At 49.7% G+C, this 6,042-nt stretch overlaps 2 non-coding genes across 2 annotated transcripts; one reads left to right on the forward strand and one right to left on the reverse strand.

The window, feature by feature from the left end:
- Nucleotides 1-2,940: 2,940 nt before the first annotated feature.
- On the reverse strand, nt 2,941-3,013 carry TRNAV-CAC (transfer RNA valine (anticodon CAC)). Its single transcript has one exon. It is a non-coding gene; the product is annotated as a tRNA-Val (tRNA).
- Nucleotides 3,014-3,955: 942 nt separating this feature from the next.
- On the forward strand, nt 3,956-4,038 carry TRNAL-CAG (transfer RNA leucine (anticodon CAG)). Its single transcript has one exon. It is a non-coding gene; the product is annotated as a tRNA-Leu (tRNA).
- The last annotated feature ends 2,004 nt before the right edge of the window (nt 4,039-6,042 follow it).

A 6,042-nucleotide genomic window follows, 5' to 3' on the forward strand; every position in this document is an offset into this window, starting at 1 on the left:
TTAAGTTTAATGTCCCTGCGTTTGGGGGGGGGGGGGTTGTGTAGGAGAGTAGGGTCTGCTATCCTATGGTCACCCCAATTTTTGCTTTTTGCTTCACTGGTTTTCGACTTACTGAGGCTGTGGGCCTGCTAATCAGACCCGCAGCCTGCTGTTCTCTCTCTAAATGTATAATACATGTGCTATAGGTGCATACCCCAATTGGAAATGGACTCCTTGTCAGCCCCTGTACCATGCACTATAGGTGCTCAGGGCATAGGTGCCACCAAGGCCTACCAGGGGCTGTAGTATAGCTTTTGCCACCCCTGGCTGGTTCTTAAATTGACACAACTGGCTGATCACTCAGCTGGGGCAAGTGGGTGTAATCACCCCTTGCTTAGATATAGTATACCTATATCTAAACCTATATCTGGACACATATAAACCTGGGAGCCACTCCTATGGAAGGCCTCATCAATTCTGGAGGCAGAGTGCGTGGTTTTATGTGAGATGGAGCTCTGGCATGAGCTGAGCCTGTCTGCAGCTGTCGGGAACAACCCCCTAAGCTGATCCAGGATAATGCCATACCATATACTCTTAAGCGCCTTATAATCCTCGCGGTTATATAGCAACTTTGGTTTGGCTTTATCAAAACATGTCGTGTAAGGTGTCATACGAATTGGAATACTACCCCCTCGCCAGTTCTGGCAACGGGGGTAGCATTCCACCCTTCTAGAGGGATAAGACATGTTACTTTACTGAAACGCGGTTGATTTAAAATGAGCCTCAGATCCACAAAATGGTTGCCTCTGCCACAGACACGGGTCTGGCCTCCTGCTGCTGACCGAAACTCAGCAAATGGTGGCCTGTACAAAGGGTTTCCTGTCGCAGGGCGGTGTCAAACCACCCCAGACAGGAGATAGTGGATTGTAGCAGGGAGGTTTCAAAGAAACCAGACACTGCCTGGGGAGCACAAGGCTGCCCCTTGCATAATCCGGCCAAACCGGTTCTGGGGCATCCCAGCCCCAGTCCCAGCGCGGCCTGGATCAAAGGAAAGGGGTGTAACCACCCCCTTCCTGGGTCCCACCCATAGGAGGGGACCTAGCAGGATATCCAGCCCACCAGATTCGAATAAGAGTGGGAGCAGTGCCAATGCAACTCAGATCATCCTGAAGAAACATAAGAAACGAATTCTGGACCCTTCGACATTCTACTCAACATAGAAGACTGAAGAATCTCCCTTGTGGTCAAGGAGTGACCACCCTGTGCATACAGGCACCATCCAGCCCTCGACCCTTGATTTGTTGCAGTTCCCGCCGGAACTCGAGCAACATAGATCAACGAGATTAAGCTTGCCTGCCTTCTCCCAGCCCGATCCACAGTCCCTGCAGAGCTGAGACCAGTGGAGGCGACCGGAAGCATGAGGCACGCCATCTTGAAAAGGCCACGAGACGCTGACCGTGCAGCCCACGAGTGACCCTCGAAGCTGTACACCGGGGTTTGAGAAGCCCCTACCCCGAGCTACACTTGCACCAAAGCTACCCCCTCCACACTCGACGAGTGCTGCGTGGGGCCCTTCTGCTTGTGTTGGCTCGATGCGTTGGCCCGGTCACTTGCCAGCTGGCTTGTGGCCCCTGTGCCGACGACAACTTGAATACGACTTGCTTTTCTGGTTGCTCCAGATCTGCTCCCGCTCCTGTGAAAAGGAGCCCCCACTCTGACCCTCCTGGTTTGAGTGAGAAGCAATCTCCCGGTTCCTCGTGGATTGCTTTTGCCAAGTGCTGTTTGCTGCAATCTTGAAGCCGACGGTGCTGACGGTGAGAGCCTGCATGGGACAGATTGTGACCTGCTCCTGGACGTCGCAGATGCCCCAGAGTCCACATGACAGCGGAGAGAAGCCTCTCAACAACCATCTGATTGCGCCCGACATTGCCTGGTTCCGTCCTGGTTCCATCCTGGTCACTGCTGAGTGACCCAGACTCCTTCCCCTCTGCTTTCAGATACATCTCGACTTCGATCCACCCTTGGATCACACAGGACACTTCTGCTTCCCATCGCCTGCAACTTCTTCAGCTCCAAGCACCAAGAGCCTGCGTGTCAAAACCCGACGCCACTTCGACCCTGTGCACCCACTTCCTGTGGGTGAGGTAACATTGCAACGCCGGTGTTCCTACACTGGTCCACACCTCTAGGGTCTGTGTCTTAAGTTTTGTTCCTCTAGGTTCAGCGGAAGTATCTTTAAACTCACTTTGTGTAACTTTTACGCACCATTGACATTGCATTGGTGCAAGCCGCACTTTCCGTGCTGCACCCGAATCCCGTGGGCTACTCCCGACTTCAGCATTGCTAGTCCTGACTGCTCCCAGCGATTCCCTAGGCCCTAGGCCTAACCACTGTTCAATTGGTATCTCTTATACCATTTTTTTAGTATATGGTTTGAGTGGCCACCCGCCCTCATCCAAAATTGTGCAACTTTGTATGTTATACTGTGCTTTTGATTTAACGCTTGTGCCCCTTTCCTCATAAAGAGTACTGGGGATTAATTTAGAAATAAATACATATATTTTTATAATATATACTTGTGTGGTGTCCTTTCATTTGATTACAGGATTGTATGTGGTAAAACAGCTCGCTTAACACGACCTCTTAAGTTAAGCCTTTAAGGCTGCTTAGTCCATGCTACCACTAGGATAGCTTGTCTAACAAGGTTGACTTACAACCAGACATCTTTGGGGTTTGTTTGGACTGATACCAAGTGGTTCCAGAATTGGAAACACTACATATCAGGCCAACTTCTCACAGGAGTGTATGATTTTCTTTGTTCTGCAGTCATCTATAACAGTTTACTACCGAAGTAAAAAAAAGTCACTTGCCAGTCGCCTTTGATAATCACCTTCTTTCCTAGTCACTTTCTTTTCTAAATGTATTCTTTAACTCATCTTTGAGAATGTATTTTGTAAAATGTGTTTCCGCCCGGTTTCGAACCGGGGACCTTTCGCGTGTGAGGCGAACGTGATAACCACTACACTACGGAAACTCACATAGTACAGGGCACGGGCCTTTTGTACATATTGCAGTCCAGCGCTCCTGGTATGTCCTGAAAAGTCCTGCTTTTAACTCTTAGCTTCAGAAGTCATTTGCAAATCTGTTATCGCTACGTGTATTCGCTGTCTTTCTTTGCAATCTGAGTTTTTGCTCCTGTCCTGCTACAGCAAAAAACTTACTAAGCCAATTTCTTCGTAAAAAACAAATATTTTATTCTGACTATTTATGATCAAGCTAACATTTCGCTAGGATTAGTAAGTGCACCGCTCACTTTCGGGGACACCTCGGCTCCGAGTCAGCCGGCGGCAGGTGCATGGGGGGTGTGGGGCTGACCGACCCTTCATGTTTCCAGCGCCCTGAGGCTTCTCAGCCGAGATCCGGGCGCTACAAACCCCGAGCCGGGCTGAGCCTCGGCTGCGGGGGGCAGAGCTTGGCTCAGTGGGATCTCTGGATCTTGTCTCCTTTGCTGTGAATCCCCCTCAGAACCTGGTTCTTCGTCTTCAGTTTTTTTGTTCAGTTTGAAAAACATGAGACCCCGAAACTGGAGGCAGCCAATGTGTGCAGGGGCTGTGAGGATTGACCGCACCCCGCAACTGTGCAGCCCTGAACCCCGCTCTACCGCGATCTGCCGCCCTGACTCAACTTTCCAGGAATGCTGCAAAGAAAAAAAGATTTCCCCCACAGAAACAAGATGATCTTTTTACACAGTATCCCGAGTGTTGGGTGTGGGGGAGTGAATTACGGAGCTGTGTCCAGAGCCGAGCCCACAGTCGAGGCTCTCGGTATTCAGGAGTCATCCTTAGAAACATCTCAGAACCCCACCAGCTCCCTGGACAGGAAGTCTTTTTAACGGCAAAGACGGAAATCCTAAGAGAATCAAACAAGCAGTCATTTTATCAGCTGGGAACCACGCCCCCTGTGCGCTGTTGTGGGAGTCAGGATGGCCGAGCTGTCTAAGGCGCTGCGTTCAGGTCGCAGTCTCCTCTGGAGGCGTGGGTTCGAATCCCACTTCTGACATCATCAGTTTTTGTGACCTGCAATTTTAGACTTGAATTCAGTGTTTTTTCCAAGCGCCGGCATTTCAGATAATGCAATGCATAACCTACTTTCGTAAATTAGCGCTAAATTCTCTTTTCCGTTGCTTGTTCTAAGTGCCAGCAGGGGGCTCTTGAAACAATAAATCACAGAATCATCTTCTTATCGACTTGAGAGACTGAAAAGTCAACAAGCATTTGCAATGCAATAGGTCTCGCATTATGAAAGTTTGAGCTATTGGTCTTGTAAATGACATTTTTTTTATTTATGTGTTGTTTTTGAAAATAGCTAAATGAATAGCTTTGTCATTTACAATGTCAATAGTTATAACTTTCGCAAATGTGACACCTATAGCATTTGTAATGCAACATGTTTTGTATTTACGTGACTTAGATGTATTGATATTTCATCTTAAGTTTACTGCATGCAAAGACCTTCAAAAAACACCCGCCCTCACCCGCTATCTATTAACCCTCAAGTACCGGACGCTAACTTCTACAAAAGCATAAAGAAACATATGGCTCACTGACCATCTGACAGCCGGAAGACATCATTTAAGGGCACTTAAAGGTGCTAAAAACAAACGTATTTATAAGTAACTAAACATTTCCATTACACACCAATAGCTCTAACTCTAAAAAAAGCGAGACCAATTGCATTTCCAATGCTTGTTTATCTTGGTTGTATTGGGCCCAGCGCGCCCTTGCCTGCCCTCGGCACTTTAGTACAGAGATGTTCAATGCCAGGTTCACACTCTTGTGGGCACTGTAGATGGATGGAAGCGAGGGCATGTTTTCTTGATTCCACTCCGTCTATCATTTCTTCTGTATCTGTCTGACTGGACAGGTAAAACCATATACCTTCAATTCGTTTAGCCCCTATATTGAATACAATTCAGAACATGATTTTTAGGTCTCGCCTCTCAATGCGCATGCGCATTGAGCAGTGCGAGACTATAGGGCTTTAACCAGGCTTAACCTAACTGGCGATTTGGTGCTGTGCCCGTGCGGTTTTAGGTCAATGCGCAAGCGCATTGACCTAAAATGCGCATGCACTGCACCAAATCGCCCTCTGTTCCCTCAGCCGCACTCCTCCCACACCCCCGCCCCGCCCCCTCCCCTGCCTGCTGGGTCGCATTTCTCCTCCCCCCTCCCCACAGCAATGCCCTCCGTCTTGGCTCGCTAAACTACTCGCCGCCCCCTCCCGCTCTCCTTAATCCGCTCTCCCTCCTCCCACACCCCCGCTCCGCCCCCTCCCCTGCCTGCCGTGTCACTTTTAAATCTGTATTTTCCCCGAGACACGGCCGGCTGGCCATACTTTCACTTTCACGGCCGGCAGCCGCAGGCAGTGTCTACTTTTTAAAAAAACTTTAAACACAACTCCAGGTGAATGGGTGTGGCTGAACAGTCCCCACACTCCCGCTCTGCCCCCTCCCCTGCCTGCCGTGTCGCATTTCTCCTCCCCCCTCCCCACAGCAATGCCCTCCATCTTGGCTCGCTAAACTACTCGCTGCCTCCTCCTGCTCCCCTTAATCCGCTCTCCCTCCTCCCACCCCCCGCTCCACCCCCTCCCCTGCCTGCCGTGTCACTTTTAAATCTGTATTTTCCCCGAGACACGGCGGGCCGGCCGGCCGTACTTTCACTATCACGGCCGGCAGCCGCAGGCCGTGTCTACTTTTAAAAAAAACTTTAAACACAACTCCGGGTGAATGGGTGTTGCTGAACAGTCCTCAGATCAGCATGTTGTGGTTCCTGCTGTAATTGTAGTTACGGGAAGGTTCAATATCAGGAGCATGGCGAGGAGACAAGGCTGTGGCTGGGGTAACCTCAGCACTGCAAATGTCTTCTGAAGCACTTTCCCAGAGGATATTAAACAGCCTCTGCTCACCACTCTGCCCGAATGCAGAAAAAACGGACGGCTACTCAAAGGGAAACAGGATGGGAACAAAATTGACATAAAGGAAAATATTGCACATTTAACTTCGGC

Source organism: Lissotriton vulgaris, chromosome 1_1, assembly GCF_964263255.1.
Source record: "Lissotriton vulgaris chromosome 1_1, aLisVul1.2, whole genome shotgun sequence".
In the NCBI taxonomy this organism is placed as follows: Eukaryota; Metazoa; Chordata; class Amphibia; order Caudata; family Salamandridae; genus Lissotriton; species Lissotriton vulgaris.